At 41.0% G+C, this 27,875-nt stretch overlaps 1 protein-coding gene across 1 annotated transcript in view; it reads left to right on the forward strand.

Moving 5' to 3' along the window:
* The window catches only part of LOC149148819 (ARM REPEAT PROTEIN INTERACTING WITH ABF2-like), a 206,550-nt gene that overhangs the window by 137,410 nt on the left and 41,265 nt on the right, over positions 1-27,875 (forward strand). The gene's annotated exons all lie outside the window — the stretch shown is intronic.

The raw sequence follows: 27,875 nt of genomic DNA on the forward strand, positions 1-27,875 counted from the left end.
TCAGATGGAACGAGGCAAAAATGGATAACCCAAAACCCGGAAGGGCAATGATAAAGTGGGGATATCCCAACCCGACACGAAGCAGAAAGAGTGTCGATGTTCTAGAGCAACAAGCTGCTGTAATAATTAATACACAACCGACGAAATACTTCCAAATTTTCCCCACCATTTCTGGCGAGTACCCCAATTATTTTTGATTGCAAGCTTGAAGGGGATAGCATATGCTTGCACTGTAAACTCATTCTAGAACGAATCCGACCTAGTAAGTTTAACGAGCCCTAGGAAGGAGAAACTCGTGTTTGTGATGGTGACGAATTTGATGTCGTTTAATAGTTTAACGAGTCCGACAAATGTGTAACTCGGTATCTTTTTCATGTTTAGAGAGTTTGAAAAAGACACGGAAAAGAAAACTCTGAAGGTCCCTTTTCGTAAATTTGTCCCTCGAATCCGAAAAGGTAGAAAACAATACCCAAGGGAACTTGTTGACCATGATAAATCAACGTAAACTTTTTTCGTAAATAATCTATCCCAGTCTGTAAAAGGGGTAAACTTACACTGGGTAGATGACGCTTCGCAGCCTTTAACGAGTTCAAAGCAACAAGAGCTTGGCAATCTTTTCGTTTTTAAAGGGTCGGAAAAGCGTTGAAAGTAGACCTCCCATTTTCATTCTCTTTAACGAGTCAAAAAGAGAAAAAATACTTGGCAAGCGTTTCATTTTTTACGAGTCAAAAAAGAGTTTAAAGGTGACTCGTCCTAGAGGAACGAGTGGCATAAAGGGTAGCAACTGGTTCCGTCAATGGTGGAACTGCTCAAAACACATAATGGTCAAGAGGCTGGCTAATGAAGCCACTCATCGTTGCGGTCCCTCAGAAAAGGAAAAACAACCAAGTGAAAGCATATGATCAGCCAAAGAGATGGTGGCGATGGAAAGAAACAACCAAGGCTCATCTAGCAGAAATTAACTAATAAAAATGGCAATCACGAGATGTAAAGCGGGTGTGGTTTTATTTTTACACAAGCTTGAACCATGGAGAACTCTGCTTGGATTTGGTTTCATGTTTACACAAGCTTGAAACGAAAAACTATGCTTGCTATAAGTTCGCATGCCCCTAGCATAATGACTCAAATCGAGGTACATGCCCCCTAAGCTTCATTTCATTCAACTAGGTGGATGGAATGAAGGTTCACTTTCGAGATCTTGGAAAGACTCGACTGGGATTTTACGAGATCTTAATCAAAGACTCGATTTGGAAAAGGGAGTTGTTTCATTTTTTAATGAGGTTGACACAGTAAAATAACTATTTTCAAGACCCTTGTTTCATTTTTTAACGATCTCGACACAAGACAAGGAACTATGCTCCGGACCCTTGTTTCATTTTTAACGAGGTTAACACAAGATCAGAAACTATCCTCATGATTCCTTGTTTCATTTTTTAACGAGGTTGACACAAGATTAGGAATTATCCTTGTGTCTTGTTTCTTTTTTTAACGAGGTTGACACAAGATTAGGAATTATCCTTGTCTCTTGTTACATTTTTTAACGAGGTTGACACAAGAAAATGAATTATCCTCATCCCTCCTTGTTTCATTTTTTAACGAGGTTGACACAAGATCAGGAACATCCTCATCTCTTGTTTCATTTTTTAATGAGGTTGATACAAGACCTAGAACTATCCCAAGACTCCTTGTTTCATTTTTTAACGAGGTTGACACAAGACCAGGAACTATCCTCACCTCTTGTTTCATTTTTTAGTGAGCTTGACACAAGACCTAGAACTATCCTCATGACTCCTTGTTTCATTTTTTAACGAGGTTGACACAAGACCAGGAACTATCTTCATGTCTTGTTTCATTTTTTAATGAGGTTGACACAAGACCTAGAACTATCCTCATGAATCCTTCTTTCATTTTTTAACGAGGTTGACACAAGACTAGGAACTATCCTCATGTCTTGTTTCATTTTTTAATGAGGTTGACACAAGACCTAGAACTATCCTCATGATCCTTGTTTCATTTTTTAACGAGGTTAACACAAGACCAGGAACTATCCTCATCTCTTGTTTCATTTTTTAATGAGGTTGACACAAGACCTAGAACTATCCTCATGACTCCTTGTTTCATTTTTTAACGAGGTTGACACAAGACCAAGAACTATCCTCATCTCTTGTTTCATTTTTTAATGAGGTTGACACAAGACCTAGAACTATCCTCATGACTCCTTGTTTCATTTTTTAACGAGGTTGACACAAGACCAGGAACTATCCTCATCTCTTGTTTCATGGACCATATGAGAACATGGCTCCCAAGAGGTCTTCACTAGTTGGAAGGACCGCACTCCGGAAGGAATACTTGTCATTTGGTACCAAAGACAGATCAGGTTCCAGTGCCCCCAGTACATAATGTACTATACCATCTGTGTGATCATCAACAGATGTAGAGACAGAACGTGTAGCCACATAATTGACCTGTGGCGGGGAAGGTACTACTTGCAAACAAGAACCGATAGGGGATGATGGTCGTAAAGGAGGCACCTGGTGACCAATGAATGACAATTGATCAATGCTTTTTATTCTTCCTTCGTGCTGAAAACAAACCACACGGAAAAGCAAAGAAACAAGAGCTCCCATGACATACACATATTCACGTCCAAGGTGGAGATTGAAATCTAACGGACCTTGGACTACCATCACGTCTATATAGACGGTCTTTCCTCCCAAAGTAATAGGGAACTTCGGAAGGATCCCTAAGGGTTGACTGGTTCCTCTGTTGAAAGCCAACAGATTCTGGGTGACAGGCACAAGCTGTGGGGAGCCTAAAGCTTGCGAAGTAGTAGAAGACATGATGCTAACAGACACACCTTCATCTAATATAGTGCTAGGTACTACCATATTATAGGTTTGTACTGTAATCTGGAAAGGCACATAAGATGGGAGGCGGAAAGCAGTCAAGTGACTCCAATCGAAAGAAATGACAAAACTACTTGGTGGGGGTATCATATGATTGCCCCCATGCTCTGCAGGAATGGAAGAAGGACTCTCCTGAACAACTGGGACGGGAGGGTCACTCTTCGATTCATGAGACTCTGAGGAGACGAGAAGAACATGAGCAATATGATCACCACGCTCTTCCGGAACAAAGTGAGCAACTGGTGGTGAAACCAAGTCGACACTCTCTTCAACCAATGGTTGGTCGGGAACAAACACAAAAGAGTCAGGCTCAGGAAGAGCAGGATGAGCAAGAGATGAATCCAAGTCAATCTCTTTACCAATCGGGGGAGGGTTAGAAGAAAGCCTTTGATAACCAACAAGAAGTTGGGGTTGAGGAGCTGTAAGGTTTTCCAAAACTTTGGAAACTTTATCCATAAGAGGACAAAGGTGAAGAAGATGCTCTCCTTCACATAGCCTATAGGGTAATCTAATCTTCCCTTTCTTCTTACCATCACTAGCCAAGAGTGTAGCATCGACATGATCTCTAGAGCTTGATGAGGATGGTTGATTCAGATTTTGAGACCATACCTCCAAGACTCTGGGAATGCCAGGGCAGTCTCGGAGGAGATGGTCACCCTTACACAACCTGCAAGGGAATTTGACCTTCCGTGGAGGATCAGAAGGTTTGCCGATAGGAGGTGCATTTGGAGTAATGGTTGCACGGTCGGCCCCTTGCTTAGCTGACTTCTTCTTCTTCGTCGCCTCTTGGTTACTAGAATTGAAACTTTCACCAGGCGAAGTAGAAGAGGAAGGTGAAGAAATAGGGGAAGAAGGCGAGGGGTCAACCTTTGAATCATCATGCTGTGATTCGAATGAAGGAGACGACGGGGCATGAGTTGAGACACTCAGGATCACTGAGGTTGAAAATAACTAGATAGGTAAGCCAATGGTTAACCCAGGGAGGGACAACGTTGCCATATAAGGAGCACCAACGTTTCCCAAGGAAGGAAAAGGACCAGGATTCCCTTTTGAGGGGAACCCTTGATTGGTAGACTTCGGAAATGTTGCCATTGGAATCAACTCTAAAGAATTACTAAGGAAGTCAACTTTTACCAGGAATATTTCGTGGGAAGTTAATTTTAGAACACTGAAACAAAACTTTGCCTTTTCATGTTTTAGGAGTCAAGAAAAGGATGAAAGGTGACTCAATCGCTTTCAATTGGAAACGAGCTTGAAAGGACAAGTGCTCGAATGATCCTTTTACTTTTAAAGAGTCGAAAAGGAACGAAAGTGACTCCCTGGAACTTTAGGCAAAAGGTTTACCAGGCAGGCATGAACTGTCGAATACCTTCTGGCGAACCAAGAAGTACGAGTAGGCAATCTCCTCAAATGTTGTGTTCGGTGTATCACGTTTGCAAGGCGGCCGAGTCGGTTTCCTATGGAGAACATGATTGCAACCTAGTGGGGTCTCCCATCATATATGCGACGGTACGGGGAGCACAAGTTCGTACCAGTACTTATCGAATCACAAAAGGAGGAATCACCCAACCTTAGTGAAAACAACAACCACTAGGTTTAATGATGCTGGAACACGTCTCTAGCCTAGACCTCTAGATATAAGCGTTAAGTTTCAATGCTTCCATAAGCTAACTCAATAAATATTAGCAATTTATCTTGAATTAAGTCTCAGTTTCAAGGCCTTATCGAATGTATCTTCCAAAAAACTCCTAGAATGCAACTAAATGAGAAAAGAGACCATTTATTTTCAATGAACAACTAACTAAAGAAAAGTGAGAGGTTCATTTCAAAGAAAGCAAAGCAACAAGCAAGCAAATGCAAGAATGGTACTTTCATCATTTCTCAAGCAAACCAATCAAGAGGAAAGAGTTATGGATCTATCTCTCACTAGCTTGCAAGCAATCTAATTAAGAAAATGAAAAATACATCCTTTGCTTTTCAACTTCTAAATGTCAAGAATTTACTAATGCAAAAGATTGTTCTCATTTCCTAATGCAAAATAAATGCGAGATTTTGTTCTTTCGAATAGATGACTAGCAACCAAATGCTAGTTCTAAGTCCTTTCCAAATGAAATCATTCAATAAGTAAAGAGAAACATTCCACTGAGAAACTAATCAAAGACATAAAACAAAGATTATGTTTCTTTTGCAAAACTTGAAAGCTTTCTCATTGACCGGACAACAATGTGATCTATGCCAAAGTGATGAAGGAAACCAAACAAACAAGACTTGAAAGTTTTGATAACCAAATGTCACATACCAATCAGGAAGATGAAAGAACAATCGATAAGGAAAAGCCTCAAACAAAGCAAGGGATGGCTTCAAACACCGCGCAAAGGTCCAAACGAACAAGCAACCCAAAGGTGAATAGGTCACACAGTTCAAAAGGAGAAATCTCAAGGGAATGAAACCAAGAGTCAAATATTCTAGTAATCAACAATTTGACACACAATAAATAGGCAGAAGACAAGCTCAAAAGGATAGGACACATTGGCCTATCAGCAAATAGAACTTGAAAATCAAAACCTACAGGGATCTTCACGAGCGTAAAACTGATAACATGCGCCGACAATAAAACGTCGCACCTCCCTAACTAGCCACTTTGCGACGTCGTCGCAGAAGTACACCAGTTAACAACGCCGAGCCGATTTCAGAGCTCTTCGCGACTGTGAGGCGATTTAATCGCGCCAAACAGTAGAAGGCGCAACTAATCAGATAGTGCAGGCGCGACTATCTTCGCGACTGTCATAAAATAAATGGCGACGACCCTAAATCAAAGGAAAAATTTCAAAATCCAGCTAAGGGAAGGCCAGACCTATCTCTTATGACTGAGGGGAGACTACCAGGAGTAGTCCAACAACCTACAATATGAAGAATTCAACCCGAAAGTAAAGGAGACAATAAACAAGCAAAACAAAATCAAATCAAGAGACAAAAGACAAAGGTCCCTAGTATGATTGCCAACTTGTGATACAGGCAAGTTCCCTCTGCGGACAGAGGCAACCACTCCAGCGCTAGAGTGGGTCTAGTCACAACAAAAACAATACCAAAGCAAATTTCCTTAGATGGTTGATGTCATAGAGGCCTACCTTCAAATCCTTGTTTGAAGAAGTCTCCATTGTGTTGCTCCAACTCTCGTTCTTCTAATCACTTCTGTACCTGAAAACAACATACATAGAACAACAACGAACATAATAGAATACGACAAAAATGATCTACTTAAAGGGTCAAGGAGCTTCAAGCTATCAATATGCAATTTGACATAAAATATAGGAAATAAACCATTGATTTGTATTAAGATAAACTGAAGTAAAACTTACAACCAAGCCTTGATGTCGTAAGTCTCCTTGAAGGGTCCTGTCAGCATGTCTCCACAAGCATTCACTCATGAACTGTCTCCCAAGAGGATGAATAACTCTCTCTCCTACCCAAAAAGCAAAATTACGATGCTAGGACACTCATACAATCAAGCCAACTCCACTCAAAACCATCCCAGGCTAAGTTACATAAGAGGCTACTTCCAAACTCTAGCAAAAATCTCTAGCTCTAACTCCACTCCAAACTATCTTTGAACTCTTGAACTCTCAAGCTAGTTGATCTTAGCCAAGGAGGAGGTATTTATAGGAGGAGGAGCTTCCATAAGAGATGGGAAAAAGAGCTTATCCCTTTGAGAGGTTGCACAAAAGGTGGAACAACCATACCAAAGGAGATAGGTGAGCTCATCTAATCCAACAACCAAACCTAGGACTACCCATGAAGCTGTTACACTTCGAAGCTTCAACAATTTGTTTAAAAAACTCACCAAAAGTAGCTCGTCGCGAGTGCAACACATAAACAGAGCAACGACTTCACTAGGGCTAGTTCAATCTTGGCCATCTTCGCGGGTGGAACAACTACCAACCCGCGACGACCCAAAAACATAGGTAAAAAAGGGTCTGCTCCAGGAGTAATGAACTGAGGTATTCTTCCTGAGATGACAAGGAAGACATTGACAGATAATTTGCAACATGACACAAGGCAGATGTCAATAACACGGACCGACAATGTTCGGGATTAGGGAATGCGGGGTTAGTGACAAATTACTGTGTAACAGTGGTGGAATGTACTTACCAGTGTTTTTTGAAGACGACTTACTTGTCTTCCCTTTTGAGTAGTTGTTGGATTTTTCATCATTGGCATATGGTGTTTTATGGAGCTTATATTTTCGCTCAATAATTATCGCTGCATGTCTAGCTTTTTCAATGGTTTTGGGTTTATATAGTTTTAATTCTTCTCAAATATACCCTTTAAGCCCGCTTCTATACATTTTTAGCGGCTCTTCGTCCGAGAACCCTCTTTGTCTTATAGCTAAAACTTCCCACTCGTGGGTGTATTCGTTTACAATTCCTTTTTGTTTGAGGTGAATGAATCTTTCGTCATGGAACTTTTTAAGCAGAGCTCCCACAAAATTTTTCCAATTGAATGCACGAGCTTCACATTTGTTGGACCACCACAGGAATTAATCATACGCTTCAACTTCTAGGTTGTTGGATGCAGTAATGACCTTCTCTTGTTCACCTATTGGCGGGTTTGCTTTGAAGATGGCGTCCATTTTATTTATCCATACAATGGCACCTTTATGGTCTTTACCATCGTACTTGGATAATTCCCTTTTAATTTTGTGAAAGTCTCTTTTAGGAAACTTTGTATAATACTGACTTTCTTAGAACGGTATATTCGGGATTTGTGAGGCTTCGTGCATCAACGAAAATTCATGGCTTGGGAAAACTTTGGCTTTTGGAGTCTTGGGACTTTGTGGTGACACTTGTGTGCTTAAGGGATTATAAGTGGATTAACTACTCCCATAAACTGGCTCATCTTGCTCTCTATGTTTTTGTTATTAATCGCCATTTGGTCTTGATTACTAATTATCTTCTCTTGGCCTTTTCCAAATTCCTCCTGCTTCCCTTTCACGTTGTCAAGGCGTTGGCACATTCTATTGATTTCTTCTTGAATTTTCCTTGAATTCTTATCATCATTGCTACTTCCCATTTTGTTCCTCTTTTTTTGTGGACCCAATCATTTTTTAAATCTTTAAATAATAATAATAATATTAATCTATATATATATATTTTAATATATAATTAATTAAATAATAATAATGTTATTATTATTATTATTATAATTAATATTTTTAAATAATTAAATTAATTTTATGATATAACTTTAATGTTATACTGATATGATTCTTGACCTAATGATATGCCTATTGACTAATCAATTGACCTTCGACAACACAAAAGGGTGGATGTATAGACCTGTCGGAAGGTGTCGGGTGTCCAGGAAAAGACGGCAACGGTGCAACGGCAGGTCGACGACAGCGTGGACGACTACCGAAAAAAACATATTATGTTGATTTGATCTAGTGTGACTTAAGCTTTTCTGCAATCTTTCAGAGGAGGAGGTCCCCTTTTCTTTGATCATGTTTCCCAAGATGGAAATAATGATCCCTATTATCTGCAACCATATGACATGATTTTCATAATAATATATGTAAGCATATATATTTCATCTTTCTTTTGGGTCATCCAAACTTCTTGTAGCAACTTCCTTTGAATGAACGAGTTTTATCTTGCTTCATTGTTATGTCATCATACCATCATTCATTGAATCCCATGAGTTGGAATTCCTGATGAAACACTTGTTTTCTTTCTAGATCGGTGAATCCACTAATAAGGATTCCATCAGAGAAACTTGAGGATCTTTCATATCCTCACCCAACATATGTTTCCTTATTGACTATTGTATGATAATCCAAGTCGATGATGATCTCTACTTCTTTCTATAAGTATTATTTGAGATTTCAATGAGGTTTCCAAGAGCCCTTATTGTTTGTAATCAATAGAATTTATTCCAGACATTCTTTCTGCTTCTCATGTCAGAAGATCTTACTTCTAATGCTTATATCATGTTGCTATTTTCTAATCTGATGCATCCTATCTTATTTAGATTGCTTCCTATCTATAAATTACAAGTGGAAAGTACATTCTAGTGAAGACGATCAACTCGGTCATAGTGGAGATCTTTTACTTCTTCCTTCTTAAGCTTCTTTGTCTCGGGTTCTTTTAGTTCCTCATTAATACGGGTTCTTCCCTATCCCTCTTGTACTTCTTATGTTTAGGACAATCTCTTCTATAGTGCCCAAGTTCCCAACATCCATAACATCTTACCTTAGCCATGTTCTTCCTTTTCTTTTGAGGACCAAACTTTCCAAATTTCCCTTTTCTTCTTGCCAGAACAACATATGCTTGATTCTGCTCATTTGGTCCTACATCAACCTTCGCCTTCAGTCAGGTTTCTTTGATCTTATAGAGTGACCATAAATCTTGAAATGGAGTAGTCTCTTTCTTCCCATATAAACTTGAAGTGAAGTTACCCCATTCTTCCGGTAGTGCATTTAGTACCACTGTGCTCATCTCTCTATCAGACATGACTTCTCCTAGCGCTTGAAGTTGATTTCGAATTTCTGATATCCTCATGAAGTATGAGGCTATTCCATCTTCCTTGGACATCTTTCGTTTGGAGAGTTCTTGCCTTAATGAGAGTACTTCTCCTGCAGTACTTACAAAAAACAACTCTACCAATTTGTCATATATGGCTTTTACAATCTCCAACTTTGATACATATGGGATTAGAGAGTCTTTTATCGTTTCTATAAGAATCCTCTGGACTCTCACTTCTCCCTTTATGAATTTCGCATGTGCTTGAGTATCTTCTTTTGGAGTCTGGGTTATCGACCCCTTGATGTGATCCATGACCTCATTCTCAATAAGATTTAGGTCTGTCCTTTTCTTCCATGCAAGGTAATTTGCAACCCCAACCAATTTATTGCTTTCCTTGCAAAAAGACATTTTGTTATTATCATATATAGTCATAGACTTACTTGAGAAATTGATGCTTGCTTCCTCCTTAATCTTGATGTTGATAGAGGATTTGCTTCTTGAGAGATTGATGAGGGAGAGCTTGATTCACGATCCTTCTTGAATGTTTTAGTCTTCCTTATTTCTTGAAGATGGTTTCAAGACTCTTGTTGGTGTATATTTTTTCGATCTAGGGTTTCAAAGATCTTGATCTTTGGTAGCCCTTGAATCTGCTACAATACTTATTTGAGGCTAGATGTCTTCTTGATTGAATTCCCCTTCTTGACTTCAACACCTAAGCTCCGATACAATGTTGAGAAATCTAGGGCATGAATAGTTAAAAGATTTCTCTGCTTGATAATTGCTTGTGATATACTTTTACTTCTTAGCTTATAGCCTTTTTTTCGTTATGTTATTATTGTGTTCTTTTCATCAAGACAATTACCAATATGCACAATAAAAGACAAGTGACGCAGTATGTAGGATTGTCAGCCAGGGCCAAAACCTCTCACCTCTTGAGAGGAAAACCTGATCAAAATTCTTCTTCTAAATCTTCAATTGATGAGTACCAAAACCATGACAAAGACCGTTGACTCTAGTATCATTCCAACAACCTTGTCACTAAGCTTGATGCTCTGCCTCTTCCCTTCCTCGACTTTCTTCTTGATCTTAAACTGCTCTCCTCGGCTTCCTCTAGAGAAACTCAGTATCTATCCTTCACACTGCTTCTTCTCGGCTTCCCTTAGAGAATCTCGGTCTTTAGTCTCTAGCTCGGTCACCCATAACAAGTATCCTAGAGGAACCCTTCCTTTGTTGACCCTAGAAGAATCCTTCCTTGTCTATCTCTAGAAGAAACTTCTCCTTCACTGTCCCCAGAAGAAACTCTCCTCCGCTATGTCCAGCTTCAGTCATGTAGATCCAAGGCCCTTGACTGCATAGCTGTTGTTGTCTCCTAGCTCCACTACATGAGATGTTGGTTCATTTTATAGAAAATGAAGTTGTCCGCTTTCTCTTGTCATATGTCTTGTTGCTCCACTATGAATGATCCATGCGTTGTCATCATCAAGAGTACTTGTAAGTGCAACCAAGAATTCTTCACTCTTGACTTTCCTAGATAGGTTGTAGATGATTGTTCCCATCCAACTTCCTGCAATTCTCAATATATTGAATCCCATCTTCAAGTAACTTGTCATAGAGTGAGTAACCTTTTCTTCTAAGCCAACGAAGTGATCTTCAACCTTCTTCGACCTTAGCTCTGATACCATAGTGAGAAATCAATGCTTATAGGAATTAGGGTTTGATTCCTCTTTCTTGATAATTACTTGTGAATTATGTTGTCTTCTTTTACTTCTTAATTAGTTTATCTTTCATCAAGCAATTAACAAATTATATATATTGAAGACCATAAGAACAAGAGACACAAGATGTAGGCGCTCAACTAGGGCAAAACCGCTACAAGGGAAAAACCTAGTCAAAACTCTTCCTTTAGTAGATTCAAATCAATATGAGGCACTACTAGACTTCTCAGACCTAGACAAAGACCTCCCCCAGCCACCAAGTCAACCCTTCCCTTCAATAGATGATCCCTGACAAAATCTCCAAGTGACGGCTCCCCAACAGCAACTTCAGTCCAGAATTTCGGTCCCCAAGCAGCAGAACTTTGACCCCCAACAACAAAATTGTCGGCCTGCAGTAGACACAAAATTTTGGCCCCAACAATTGCCCTAAAACTTTACACGTGTGAGAGATAAATGTTGAATTTCCACGAACTTGGATCTAGGATAGAATCTTAAAATCTTTGACGCTACCAAACCAAGAATCTCAATGATACTACTTTGCGCAACAGAATATAAACAATAGTAAATCAAACATGCACATAATATGGATAACCTTTTACAATTTTCAACCCAACTTCGTTATATTAAACAACATATAATACAAAAGTCTACGGTTCCCGTACCAAGGATAATGGCCCTCATACATCCACTAGTACAAGATACAAAACTGGGGCTTGGTGTTGGTCCATCGACAACCAATCTGCCCTCAATAAGATACTTTGACCATCTAGCTGATGTAGTCGAATCTCTCAGCTCCCCTCAGTCGTACCCTATACTTGCCGGTCCTTCGGCTCCCGATTTGCAACTCCTACCTCTATCAATGCTCCAAGTCCATCTGGCCACTGAATCTCGGTTATCCAATCTGCTCACTAGTTGATCGTTCATCCATCAATGCATCAACACATCGAGACTCCTGTCGAGTTGTTCACAACTCCACTTGTGAACAACTCTCAATTTACCCACTGCTGCGCCTCATCTACTCAAGGACTTCAACCCACTATGGTCTTTCTACGCTGCTCCAATGAAGACCAACATAGGGCACGAAGGGATGCCCCCTATCACTGCAAGATGTCCATCTCCCACAATGAACATGGGCTAGGAGGACTCCCCATTATTTGCTGTAGAAGTCCTTCTCCACACACAAATCTCGGGCTCCACAAATTGCTCCTCACTGATCAGACCCTTGAGCTCAACAATTGATTCTCTTGCAAATACCTTTGTCCATCAAGTGTTGCTCACTTGGCTCCAACTTGGACACTATTACGTTGTCTTCTAGCAGACCATAAGTGCACAATCCACGTCCACACTTGGTCCACTCTTACGCTGCCCTCCAACAGTCCACGCTGTAACATTTGCTCCTAGCTAGGGCATCCTCACACCTAGGAGACTCTTACACACGATTGCCCACAAACTTCTCCACATCAGCCCTTTGTTTTGAAATAGTGGAGCTATTACACAAATCTAGGCTCCAAACTTCATTGAGAAATTGCCCACTGGTTAGGGCTTCTAACATGCCACATCAACCCTACCTCCTTGGCTTCCACAGGCTACAACAACTCCGTCCACACTAGGACACCTACATCACTCCATAGCGGGATCTGCTCCTAGTTGGAGTTCCTTCATGCCCAAGGCAACTGCAACAAATGGCTCCCAACAACCTGTAATGTAGACTAATCCAAATTGATCTTAAACTAGGATCCAACACACAACTCCAGCTCACTGTTTGAGGTCCTCTTGACTGCTGCAATTCTGGACTAGTTAGGGCACAACATACAGTCCCTAACACCCCTTAATTTTGGCCTAGAATTTCCTTCCCTTGTTGCGAAATACCCTTGGAGAAGTCCCCTCACTTGATGTTGTTGTTCTGTGCATGAAAAGCCCCCAAATGTCCCTATGCTTCCCTCCAAACAACTGGTAGGGCTTGCGGCCTACCCACAACAACCCTTAGACGCTGCAACTACCTCTCCCAAGATTCCTCCACCCACAAACATACCTCATCTAGCCCTGAAACAATCCTCCCTAGCCTCGACCTTCAAGAACAGGTCCTCTGCCCTTCAACCAACAACTCGACCCTCCTGAAATGACCCTTAACCAATCTTCAAAATCCCACATTGTTCTGCCCTCTTTGTTGTAGCTAAAATAAAGAATTATTTCTCCTCCAACAAGCTTATCTTTTGTTATGTGTTGCACCAAATGGATGAGAGAAATGACTCTCCATCACCCTCTATTTATACTAAAGAGAGGGGCTCCTTCCAACGTCACTCTAGGGCTGTCCAACTTGTCAAGAGGCTTATTTAACCCAAGCCGACCTTGACACATATGGTGTAAACCCACTCATGACCTTCAAAAATTCATAACTCCTTAACGACAACTCAGAATCGGATGATTCTCGTTGCGTTAGAATCATCTCGCCGAGAGTTATCATCCTCATCCATCACATGTTGAAGACTTGTCATGGTTTTAGCCCAAACATCTATGGGTGCAAAACCCCAGGCTTCAGTTCCAAGCCCACAAGCCTACTTGTGGCACTTTGACCTCCACCCCTCGAACACTAGGGCTTGGAGTACCTCCCAAGCTACACAAAAATCAACACTCCCTCTTAGCAAGAGAGGTACTTCCAAGACTAGGAAGTAACCATCATCATCATCTGATGACACTAGCCCATTTGGCATCCATCACTGCAGCATACCCTGTAGAATGAATCCGACAATCTCGGTAGTGCCTCTGCCTCATCACATCCGAACCTAAAGATCCCAAACCTCCATAGGGTTTCTCCCTCTAAGGTTAGACTCCCTCTGAGCCTACATGATCTCCACTGGCTCAGTTTTGCAAGCACTCATCCTCCTAGATCAAATACCATTCGTGCAAATCCCACCAATCTGGGATATGGAACATCACGATTTGATGAAGACTCTAGCCTGCCAACTTGTAGTCCGTCACATGAAACCCTCGAGCTGTCCCAAGCATCCATGGAAATCATCGGAAGTCCATGATTAACAATGTTCCCTACAACAAACTATTGTTCACCGGGCTCACCATCAATCCACTAGAACTCCCAGCTAATCTCGCTGCCAAGCTAGTCAAGGCCACATCTCCATGTCTTCAGCTGAACCCTTTGCTCCATGATCTAAACACTGGCAATTCCCTCTTAGTTGCTTCGTTGTGCACACTCTCATTCACTGTCTCTCAAAGTAGCTCAGACGCACTTTGATACCATGTTGAATTTCCACGATCTTGGATCTAGGATAGAATCTACCAAACCAAGAATGTCAACGATACTACTTTGCACAGTGGAATATAAACAACATTAAATCACACATGCACAAAATATAGACAAATTTTTACAATTTTCAATCCAACTTCGTTATATTAAACAACATATAATACAACAGTCTAGGGCTCCCGTACTAGGGATAATGGCCCTCATACATCCACTAGTACAAGATACAAAACTGGAGCTTGGTGTTGGTCCATCGACAACCAATCTGCCCTCAACAAGATACTTTGACCATCTAGCTGATGTAGTCGACTCTCTCGGCTCCCCTCTGTCATACTACCCTATACATGCCCAATCCTTCGGCTCCTGATCTGCAGCGCCTGCCTATATCAATACTCCAAGTCCATCTGGCCACTGAATCTAGACTATCCAATTAGCTCACTAGTTGATCATTCGTTCATCAACGCATCAAGACATCGAGACTCCTGTCGAGTTGTTCACAACTCTCAATCTGCCCACTACTCCTCCTCAGCTACTCAGGGACTTCAACCCACTATGGTCTTCCTGCGCTGGTCCAATGAAGACCAACATAGGGCACGGAAGGCTGCCAACTATCACTGCAAGATGTCCATCTCCCACAATGAACATGGGCTAGGAGGACTCCCCATCATTTGCTGTAGAAGTCCTTCACCACACACAAATCTCAGGCTCCACAAACTGCTCCTGGCTGATCAAACCCTTGAGCTCAACAATTGCCTCTCTTGCAACTACCTTTGTTCATCAAGGTGTTGCTCACTGGTCTCCAACTTGGACACTATCACGTTGTCCTGCAACAAACCACAAGTGCCCAATCCACGTCCAGACTTGGTCCACTCGCATGCTGCCCTCCAACAGTCCATGAGTGACCAAGTCCACGCTGTAGTATTTGCACCTAGTTAGGGCATCCTCACACCTAGGAGACCCTTAGCACGACTGCCCACAAACTTCTCCACATCCACCCTTTGTTCTACATTAGAGGAGCCATTGCACAAATCTAGGCTCGAAACTCCATTGTGAAACTGCCCACTGGTTAGGGCTTCTAACATCCCACGTCAGCCCTGCCTCCTTGGCTTCCACAGGCTGCAACAACTCTGTCCACACTAGGACACCTACATCACTCCATAGCTCGATCTGCTCCTAGTTGGAGTTCCTTCATACCCAAGGAAACTCCAACAAATGGCTCCCAACAACCTGCAATGTAGATTGATCCAAACTGATCCTAAACTAGGATCCAACACACAACTCCAACTCACTGTTTGAGGTCCTCTTGACTGTTGCAATTATGCAATTCTTCAACAATAAGCGGGTTTTCCTTGTAGAACAAAAGCTGTGTGATGCCGTTAACCATTCTTCCAAATTTTTTTGGTCACATTTTTCCCTAAACATATCGTTTTGTCCTCATATTTAGTTATCTATTCCACATTTTCTCACATGATCTTTGGATCACATTTCCCACACACTTGTATCTTTTCTCCTTCAACAACATTAGGTGAGTAGTCGGGTTAATAAGCACTAGCTTAACAACTGATATGGAAGATTTCCAAGCCAAGTTCCTCAAACATAGCATTCACTGCGTTGAATTTCACATTGCTGATTTGCTTAATCACGTTGTCTATTTGGTTTTCCCAAGCTTGGTATGAACATATCTTCCTCTCGATCCTTAAATCAAGTACTAACTTATATCCATACAATTATAGAACCTGTTAAACATGACAATGGCAGAAACAAAATATGAATGATAAACATTGATTGCATCTATTATTCAGAATGATACATATATATAGTACATTGGTGTGACCCTTGGATTCATATTCCAAGTGGTCTCTTGGACTCCGATCACTATTCATATTCCACACCAACCCATAGAGGATTAGGTGTCCAACATTCCCCCCCTTAATTCGAAGGGATATATATGAGTCCAAGAAGAGAGTTGTAATACAAAATGTGCAAAAATGCATGGCAACACTACGTTGAATGTGCTCTCTGAAATGTTGGTATAAAGGGGGTGGTTTAAGGATGACCACTAACACTGGAACGTTTAGTGCAGTGCTCGGAACTCTTCCAAATCTGGCATGAAGCTGAGGTCTTCTGTTAGAGGAAGTGCACCCAATGTTTTGAAGAGGGAAACCTTCAACCTTGAAAGGGAGGCTTCACCCTGCATAAAAAGGGAGAACCTCAACCTGAAAGGGGAGGTCTCAACTTGTGATGGTTTAGGCTGACCATCAACTGAAGGCATGCTTAGGGGCATCTTTGTCTCTGGCTACAACTCTGAATCGAGTATGGCAGGTTGTGGCTCAGGCTCGCTTGATGTGGCTTTGAAACTTGTAGATGACCATCACTTCCCCCCTGTCAGATATAAGGTGAGAAGATGAAGAGATCTCAACTGCAAGACTTTTCAATATTCGAGAACAAATAATGTTGTATGAGCGAAATATCTTCTTGGTCGTTGAAGCCCATTGCCAAGAAGCGATCCATCCAAGATGAATCTTTGTTCTTGCGGGAGGCTTGTTTTTGAAGCATTTGTGTGAAAAATGAGTACGCTGACCACAATGCTTGCACGGATGAAGATCAAAACAATGGTCTTTCATATGGCCAACTCGGCCACAGTGTTGGCATTTAACAACTTGTGGTTGCGAATGTGGAAGAGTAACATAATATGAAACAACTGAAGGTGAACTATCTTGAAGGAATCCAACACTCTGAAACTGGATGGGCTTTGAGTAATCTGGAATGTGAAAGGAAACCTCCTTATCATATCCAAGACCTGTTTTATGCTTGTTATGGAGAAGCTCTTCCCAAGGTCTTATGATGGGCTTGAGAAGTGTATGTTGAATTTCTGCATCTATCTGCATGTAACTCTTCTCCTTTATTGGGTACTAGATTGATTTGCTGCTTATGGGAGTCTTTCTTAATGTTCTAAACAGAAATAGGTTCAGAATGATGTCTCCCCTGCTGTAATTCTTCTTGCCACACCTTGAAGACAAATTTGAATATCAGAAATAGTGTCCTTGTTGATGTTCACTATCCCATCAACAGTGGAGAGTATCAGAGTATTTAGTAACTCTAATACATCATCAAATTTGACTATTTTCTTCATTGTCAAAAATATGATCACAACTATGAACTAATGAAGAAGAAACACCACCTACTCACAATATAATGTCACTGCAAAATATTTTCTGTAAATGTGCACCAAACAACTAGTGTGCAATAGATCTTTAAGGCATAAAATACTAATGACTTCTCTCCTCCACAAAAGACTGCTTTTATATAACACATAAACTCAAATTGAAAATACTTCAAAATCAAAAGAAATTCACCATTGAGCCAACAATACAAATATTGTGAGTTTGCAGTGAAAGGATGCTAGAATTGCAAGACTCTCTCTCTCTCAATAGCCTCAAATTTGAGTGCTGAGAATTTTGGTACGCTTGGTAGAGAAACTGCTTTTATTTGTTTGAAGAAATGGGTCTCATACACTTCTTTATTTAAAGGCAATTCACACGCCACTTTACCTTCTAGAAATGCGCCTCCCTTAGGGCTTGGCGCTTTTACTACAAGTCAACACTATTCTGTGTGGAGGCACGAACAAGAACACACCCTTTTTTTTCTTAGCTTGGAGATGATGTTTGGAAAAAGCTGGAAAGTTGTTAACCATGGACTGAGACAAATATGCATGTTAAACAATTAAACAGGTGGAGGCACAAGAACGAATCTACCAGATCTATTTATCTCTAGCAGCTCATGCAAGAATGCCAAATATTGTCCAACATAAAGTCAGGGTAATGCTAAAAGTCAACAACGATAACCATGTCATGGAATCTACAATAATAGATGTGAACAAGTGTTTTCTTCACATCTATTATTGTAGATTCCACGAACAAGAACACACCTTTTTTTTTCTTAGCTTGGAAATGATGTTTGGAAAAAGGTGGAAAGTTGTTAACCATGGACTGAGACAAATATGCGTGTTAAACAATTAAACAGGTGGAGGCACAAGAACGAATCTACCAGATCTATTTATCTCTAGCAGCTCATGCAAGAATGCCAAATGTTGTCCAACATAAAGTCATGGTAATGTTAAAAGTCAACAAGGATAACCATGTCATGGAATCTACAATAATAGATGTGAACAAGTGTTTTCTTCATAGGAAAGGAATCGACAGAGCCTAAACCTTTTAGTTTTAATCTTCAATGTTGTAATGTTCAATTTGAAGGTCACCTCTACTGTTGTCGGAGTTGAGCACAATGAAAATAACCATGATGAATTCTCTGTTGTAATGTTTGAAATAACCCGCGATCTTCAAACAATGATGGGAGTTGTTGCTGGTGTTGAAAATGATATTGGCGAATCGGCTAGCCACTGCGAAATCTTGAATAATTTTATGGAGGTTGTTAGTAGCTACAACGAGCTATGTGACATTTACACCCATCTTAGACATGTGCATCATTGAGGACCTGAAATGAATGGTGGACAAGGATGAAGGAAAACGAGGCTCAAGATGTTGTGATTGAGAGAATATGGAGTATGAGGAGTATGGTGGTTGACAGAATTCAAGGTATGGTATAACGTTATTCAATGTTATTCGGGGTAGAACGTTATATGGAAGTGGTGTGGGGGTTATGACAGTATTGGCGAATCCATGCTGGACAACGTAATATGGACTGGAGCATAAGAATGGAGGTGTGTTCAGTGCACCAAGCCGAGCGGTATTATGAAAGGGTATAAGCAGTAGAGTACTATTTTCTGCGCAGGATGAAAGGGTATAAGCGTGTTATAACATTGGAGCATATGGAGCAGCCAACTGTGCAGGAGGGCCGAGCCAAGTGGGCCGACTACATATGGGAGGTATGCGGTATTAACCGGAGCAGTGTAGCCACAGTCAGGAGGGCCGGTGACAATTACACTGAGAATTGGCAATATCCAGCATCTAATAATAATATAAAATACCCAAGACATGCAATTTAGGTCTAAGAAATACTATAAGCAACAGACAATCAAGATGAAACTAAGGAGAGGACAAGTGTCCAAAACTGCCTCCGTTGCTGCTGCTTCCGCCATCGCTGGCAGACCTGGGCGAAGGATACAACTCATAGGCATTTGTCATCCCCAGTGCCACGAGGCCAACCTCATAGGAACCACCGATTCTCATGGCCAATTCAAAACTGTGTATCAAAAACAATATTCGTTATGCATGACATTTCAACAACCTTGAAAAGAAACCTGCACTCACAGTCTCCACATTATTTTTTAAAAATGCCAACACAGAACTAGCAGCCTTAGCAAAGGCTTCAATGTACAACATTCAACTCTCGACCAACTCATTCAACAACAAAGATTTGATAGAGATGGCAGTCTAAACAGAGGTATAGGACTGGCATGTATAGAAAGGCCACAGAAAAACAAGCTCACATAAACAAGTGGCTAATACTTGAGCCGGGCAGGAGATCGCCCGCTCTGATACCATGTTAAACATGACAATGGCAGAGACATAATATGAATGATAAACATTGAATTGCATCTATTATTCACAATGATACATATATATAGTACATTGGTGTGACCCTTGGATTCATATTCCAAGTGGTCTCTTGGACTCTGGTGGCTGTTCACGTCCCACACCAATCCATAGAGGATTAGGTGTCCAACAAAACCATCATTATTGGAGGTACTTTTTCCAAGCTCTATGTTCTTTGTATATAGCTTGTAGCTGAGCTGGAGAGGAGACACCTTAGAGCTAGAGTAAAAACAACTTTCCAACTATAATACTAGATTACTGATCACATTTTCACACTTAGGGCAATTTTTGAAGAGGCTTGTCATCCCTCTTCGAATGTCTTTCATTAATTTGTAGACTTTTGGAAACCATTTGACCCAATCATGAGAGAGGCCATAATTCATATGCTTTGCGACATTGGCATTTTGGAGACACTCCTAGTGGCATTCATAACTCTTATGCATTAGTTTTGGTAATCTTTGTTAAACACGACATTTTAGAGTACATTTGCAACAATATCGAGGCTGTGCAGGGGTGCCTCTTCTCACCATTTCTCAATGAGATTTGCATTGATGAGTTGGAGACTTTTATCTAGGAGCATATATAGGGCAATGCTAGTTGTCCTCTAAACCTTGTCTTAATATCTTAGCATCTTTTTGTTGATGAATTGATCCTTCTAACCTCCTCACCTAACGGTTTTTAGACACAGATCGATGCTTTATCTAACTTCTTTGACCTTCGACCATGGAGGGTCAACCTAGATAAAACCAAGTTTATGGTCTTCAATGAAACATGCTCTATCTTATTATCATTTCTATTGCTAACTGGAAGACATTGAATTCACCATGCCTTGTTTAAGCTTGCAACATGCTCCCCAACCTTGACTTAACAATGGTTATGGATCTCTTACCCTTCTTGAGAGAGAGTGCTTTCAATACCATTTCTAGGATATCGTTTCCAAGATGCTCCTCTTGGATATGATCATTATGCTCATGTTTTTCTGTGGTTCGAAGATCTAGGAATTGAGTTTGCTTTGTTGGAATATCTACAGGTTTGGCAGTTTAAATGATTTCCCTTATTATGACATTAACTTGTGATGTGTTCATTATTAGTATTAGATCTTTTAATTATCTTTTCTTATCATCAAGATTAATGCAAAGCAACAAATAGAAGAGAACACAAGATGTAGGTACGCTGCTAGGGCAAAACCCCCCTCGAGGGGAAAACCTAGTCACTAATTCTTCCTTCAGTAGATTCAAAAGATGAGATGACCAAGACCATTAAACCAAGACATTCTCCATTCATCAAGTCAGTCTAGTGATGCATCAATTCCATGGCTCCCTGTAGCTGTTAGTCTTCTTCACACTTGTCTTTCAAGAGATCACTTTTGAAACCAATCCGAGCTTCTTCATCTACTGTGATTGCACCATTATAATAACACTGAGATATTGTTGAAATACCACTGTAGTACCACTGCATTGAAGTCACTGGAATGCATCGAGATGAGGTTACTGTGGTTATGTAAGATCACCAAATGGAGGTTACTGTAATATCAAATTTTGAAGTTATCCGAACGGTGTACATTGGGGTATCCGAACTTCTCCTTTTAAAGGCACCAAACATATATCTCTGAAACCCTATACGAACTTCTATGTGATCATCGAGGTTTGAGATCTGTGTTTTATGCGAGTTACTTAGGCTCGTATGTAGTAGTTTCTCCTTGTAATAGGTTGACATGACATAGTGAACAATTGTGTCATTCTTATTGAGATGACATATATTCATTCATTTGTGTAGGCAAACATGTGATCTCGTTATGCAATTCGACTTGATGGAGATCCTTTCAACAACAAGGAGACTTCGATGGATGGAGGAGTCTTCACAAATTTATTTTGACAATAACCTAAAGCCTACAATGGAGGCTTGACCTATACATTTGACCCAAGCATAAAACCCAATCTTTAATAAGTCAAATTAAATTAATAATAAAAATTCTTTTTACTTTCTTTTGACAAATATTTGACTCAAGTACAATAATGAAAACCAAACCTAGTTACATTTTCCAACACTCCCTCTTAACTAGGGATGTATTCATATTTACATATAATCAAAGAGGTACATGGAAGATCTCAACACATCGTCTATGAAGAAGTTTAGGCACTGCAATGCCATGGGATAGATTCCTGACCAAGGCAATCTATCCATTGGTCTTTCAACAATTTAGGCACCGCAATGCCACTGACTAGATTCCTGACCAGGGCAATCTATTTGGGTGGGACTTGTTGATTTTGGGTAGCATCGGATGTGCTTTAGCCTTGAAAATTGGTGGAGAGGCTAAGGCACATGAGATCTCCAAGACCCAGAAATCATTTGGAGAAATTGCACCCGAATGAGGAGTTATTAAAATAGTTAATATTTTTAATGGGTTCCTAAATCTAAACTTAGGAAAATAAAAATATTAACATGTATTAATAAATTATGGGTGACAAAGTTCTAAGTGACGAGGATCAAGCTAGTTCTAATCGTAGCCGTTGATTAGGAAGTTAATCTCGGCCGTAGATTCGTCAATACGAAAAGTATAAGAGGAGGCTTGAGGGTTAGTTGGAGACACACCAAGTGATCAAAGAATTTGATTTTCTGGGGCGAGGTTTGCTGAGGAAATCATGTTAGTGATTAGAGTTGCAGTGAGGGGCAGTTCAGTAAGGGATTTTCATTTGACGCTGAGGAATACATAGCAGAGAGGCAACGCAGTGTCAGCAGAGACAACTCAGGCCCTAGAAGGGCTGACACAGAGGCCGTAAAGCTGACGCAGAGGGTTGACGTAGTGAGATGCAGAAGCCGCAGAGGCTGACACTGAGGAGATTATGTGGGGTAGACTGGGAGTAGATCAATAGATTCTAAGTCGGGAGAGGGTGACGCAGCTCTTGGAGGAGTGACACAGTTCTAGAGCAGTGCTTGGAGCAGCTTTCGCTGTCCAGCATAAGGAGCAGCCAGAGTCACTGTGGGGTTTGATCATCCGTTTGCTGTTTTGTTGGAATATTTGTCTCCGGATAGAGGTACTACTGCTGAGGATATTCTCTGTTGGGTGAGCCATTTCTGGCTTATGCTTAATATGCTTAATAATACAAACCCTCTATATGCTACACCGATTTTCCCGAATTGGGTTTTTCCAGGGACGATTGTCCAAAAATAACGGTGTCGCTTGTGTTATTGTCTCTATTTATTTCAGTATATGATCTGTATATTTGTGAAGGCTGCAATAGTGTTTACTTTGATATTTATGCAATTAAATAACTTGTTAATGTAAAGAACAAGTAGGAGATTGTAAACCAGTAATTGCAGTAGGGGTTTCTGACGTGTTAGATTCATGAATTTTCACATGGTATCAGAGGGATTGCAGATCATAGGTGATTGAAGACACCAGTCGAGAAATCTAAGAATTTGTACGAGAGAAGCAACTGTCTCGAGAGATAGCTCTGTTCTAGAATTGAAGAGGCAAGAGGAGGAGTGACACAGTACATAGAGTGTGACGTAGAGGCTCACACAGTGCCTGTGTCAGCACTCTGAGCCAGGATCAGGGCCAATGCAGAGGCGGAGAAGGGCATATTAGGCTCACGCAGAGCGATGTCATCTTTTTGAGCCAGGAAGGATTGACGCAGTTGGCTGGGAGGAGCAAATTCAATCCACGCAGAGATTGTGCAGAGCCTGAAGGGCTCAGATTCTTCGAGTTGCCAAGGCTAAGGGAGCTGTGCAGATTTTGATTTGAAGAGTTGGTGGGTCGCTGTTTCTGTTGGTGCAGAACAACGTCTAAGGAAACTGAACCAAGGTAGAGGGAAGCACTATCTCGACAAATTTCTAGCCAAGAAATCTACATACGGTTGCAGTGGCAAAGAAGGATTGGAGAGGAGTGATTCGATGGTTGGCCAGAGGATTTCCGAGAGGGAAATCAGGATTCAGAGGGAGTCCAGAGAAGAGGAGCAGAGATGGCAATGAATGGGTGTAGGGATCAAGACAGATTGGACAAAGCATCCAATTTTGTCATCTGGAAGGCCAGGATATTGGCAATCCTAGACAAACATCGCATCAAGGACTATGCTTTGAAGGTTGTTGCTGAATCGGTCGACGCTGATCCATTGAAGAAATACGAGGAAGCTAGGCTAAGGCCAAGTGCATGATCCTAGACGGGTTCAAAGATCATGTAGTACCACACATTGTTGAGAAGAACACAACAAGGGAGATGTGGGAGACCTTGACCACCTTGTATCAGGGCTCTTCCATGCAACAAAAGATGCTATTAGAAAATCGGCGGAGACAGTATCAGATGCATAAAGGAGAGGAGATAGATCCCTTCCTTCTCAGGTTGCGAGAGTTTCGCGACCAGCTTACTTCCGTGGGGTAAACACCAGATCCAGAGTTCATGGTTAGGACTACCCTAAATGCAGTCTCCGAGGAGTGGGAGACGTTTGTCCAAAGCATTTTGGGCATAGCAACTCTCCCTAGTTGGGGGAGATGTGGGCAACTCTTTGACAAGAAGAGCTCAGGAAAATGACCAAGGCAGGGAGTAGCGATAAGGGAGTTCGAATCAAGGAGGAGGAGGAGGATGCAGCTCTCGCATCAGCGGGACAACAAGGGATACAAAAGACGAAGAAGAAAGACATCTCCAAGGTCAAGTGCTTCAATTGTGGAGAGCTGGGACATTATGCCTCTCAGTGTGCTAGGAAGAAAGGCAAGGGAGAAGCTTCCAACTCAAAGGCTGCTCCAACAAAGGTGGAGCGGATGTCAAGACTGATGACGATTGTGCCATGAGTGCTCATGCGCCTCTCGAGAAGAGGTGGGGAGACTTGGAGCTGTAGTCGAGAGGACTACAGAAGCTGGGCAGGATCCTTGAGGTGCCCAAACTCTTGGATCACATACAACTACGGGAGCCCTTAAAGACAGTAGCATGATGATAGGTGTCGGGTGGAGCAAGGTGTGATGGAGCGGCAAGGTAGTGCTAGAGTGCAAAAGTATGTAATAGTGCATTGGAGGTTGCAGCAGTGCGAGAGGCACAAAAGAGGTTGCAACAACGCAGTGGCAGTAGAGGGAGCACAGGATAGCAGCAGAGGTAGCTTCAACATCACGAGGCTTCCAGATTGACCAGGATGTCAGTGTTTGGTGAAGTCAATTACTTACTTCTCGGTAACTGAGTTGCAGTGCAACAATTAGCAGTGGCAGTGCTATGGGCATCATGATGTAGCATGTTGAGAGGGAGCTGTAGTACAGATGTAGCAGTGGCAGTGGTAGTGTCATGAGCAACAATATAGGAAGCAACAATGCAGTGGATGTTGGGCAGTAGGCCAAGCATCAGAATAGAGGACCGATGCAGAGGATTAATATGATGCTTCTATGGTGAAGCATTGGTAGAGCACATTCCTCGCTAAGAGGGAGTGTTGATTTTGGGTAGCACTAGATGTGCTCTAGCCTTGAAAGTTGGTGGAGAGGCTAAGGAACATGAGATCTCCAAGGCCTAGAAATAGTTTGGAGAAATTCCACTTAGATGATGAGTTATTAAGATAATTAATATTTTTAATGGGTTCCTAGGTCTAAACTTAGGAAAATAAATATATTAATGTGTATTAATAAAATATGCGTGAGAAAGTTCTAAGTGACGAGGATCAAGCTTGTTTTAATCTTAGCCGTTGATTAGGGACTTAATCTTGGCCGTTGATTCGTCAACAAGAATAGTATAAGAGGAGGCTTGAGGGTCAGTTGGAGACACATCAACTGATCAAAGAATTCGATTTTTTGGGGCAAGGTTTGCTGAGGAAATTGAGTTAGTGATCAGGGTTGCAGTGAGGGGCAGTTCAGTAAGGGATTGTCATCCGAGGTTGAAGAATAGATAGCAGAGAGGTAGCGCAGTGTAGAGAGAGACAACGCAGGCCCTAGAGGTAGCGCAGTGTAAAGCTGACGCACAGGACCGATGCAGTGAGACGCAGAAGCCGCAGAGGCTGACGCTGGGCCTCAGAGGCAGCGATGGGGAGATTCTGTGGGGCAGACTGGGAGTAGATCAACAGATTTTGAGTCAGGAGAGGGTGACACAACTCCTGGAAGAGTGATGTAGTTTTAGAGCAATGCTTGGAGCAACTTTCATTATCCAGCATAAGGAGTAGCTAGAGTTGCTATGGGGTTTGATCATTCTTTTGTTGATTTGCCAGAATATCTGTCTCTAGATAGAGGTACTACTGCCGAGGATATTCTTTGTTGGGTGAGCCATTTTTGGCACCCTAGTTGTATTCATGAAATCTGCTTAATAATACAAACCCTGTATATGCTGCACCGTTTTCCCGAATTGGGTTTTTCTGGGGACGATTGTCCAAAAATAACAGTGCCCCTTGTGTTATTGGCTTTCTTTATTTAAGTATATGATCTGTATATTTGTGAAGGATGCAATATTGTTTGCTTCGATGTTTATGCAATTAAATAACTTGTTAATGTAAAGATCAAGTAGGAGATTGTAAACCAGTAATTGCAGTAGGGGTTTCTGATGTGTTAGATTCAGGATTTTTCATAGGACTAAGATGGATTCAAGCTTTCAGCCCCTCTAGGTACCATCAAGCTTACTTGCTAATCGTCAACCTAGAATCCAGGTGCGTGTCAGAGCTCAATGACCAACGCCGCCCTTCCAACTTTGGGACCTAGACATCAACACAAAGTGTCGACCAGACGTACTCCCAGACAATGCTTCACTCACAAAGGCTCAACACTCCTTGATCTAGCAGATCAAGGACAAAAAATCTCTCTTGATCAAAGTGATTGGTAACTAGCATGCCATCAAAACCTTTGAGAGATTTACCTGTACAAACACAACCCCAATCAGTAATATACCTTCACATGTGCACAATCAAATACAATCCTCTGGGGTCTTCTAGACAACTTGATGTTGCTTTTCAAGCTTCCAAAGTAGGACTATCAACCGAATCTTTGACAGAAGATTCCTCAATCATACAATTTTATTTTCTACTTCATATACAACAACATATTCTCATTCTCCAATCAAAACTATGCTCTCCGTCTCAACTGGGGAGATTTGATTTATCTAGGCTCTCTCTTAATTCAGGGAGATTTCTTCTATCCAGGTTCCCTATTAACTTAGGGAGATCAACTTCTTCTTTTCGTCATCGGAGAATCGTTCATGGCCTCCATCCTTCTTATCAGAGTCATTCATATATCATGCTTATCACATCAATTTTACTTATGATCATCTTCACCAACTCGAAGATGATGTACCTGCACAACTTAGATAACAAGTACAACCAAAATCATAGAAGCATGAAGTTAGCCATATAAAAAACTTATAACAACAGAAGCATCTAGACTTTACAAGCATAATCAACAAGAGACTATACTTCAATACTTCAACTTATTGCCCTGGTTTAGTTACAAACCCTAAATCACATTCATAGCTCAACAAGATATCACTTATTATATCTAGGGGTTTAATGTTCTTTCAACGACAAGTTCCTTCATATAGCAAAGCCTTGAAACAAATCAAATCAATGAATCTAACGACTTTTAGAATTCACATGTTAGACTTTCCACTAGGGTTTCATACAAATCCTAGATTTCATAGAAGAGAATTAATCAATCAAAACCAATCACAACTTAGTCATCAACATGACCACCCTCCACTAGGGTTAGTTGCAAACCCATAAATCACAACTAAAACTCAGATTTCACAAATCTCAAATTATCACATTGTCATTATACATCAAATATTTTTACTTTTACTAAGTTTTAACTCCAAAAACCCTAGAATTTCATTTTCTCAACATCAACAATCATTATATAAATAGATCTCAGATTGTTATACATACTGTAGAAGTTAACTACTAATATGTTTTATCAAAATTTGATTGTGGCTTGTTTCCAAACCCTAGGACTCATGACCATTAATACTTAGG

The sequence above is a fragment of the Pinus tabuliformis genome, chromosome 9 (genome assembly GCF_031772625.1).
Source record: "Pinus tabuliformis cultivar Carrire ecotype Pingquan chromosome 9, CPIR1, whole genome shotgun sequence".
NCBI lineage: Eukaryota > Viridiplantae > Streptophyta > Pinopsida > Pinales > Pinaceae > Pinus > Pinus tabuliformis.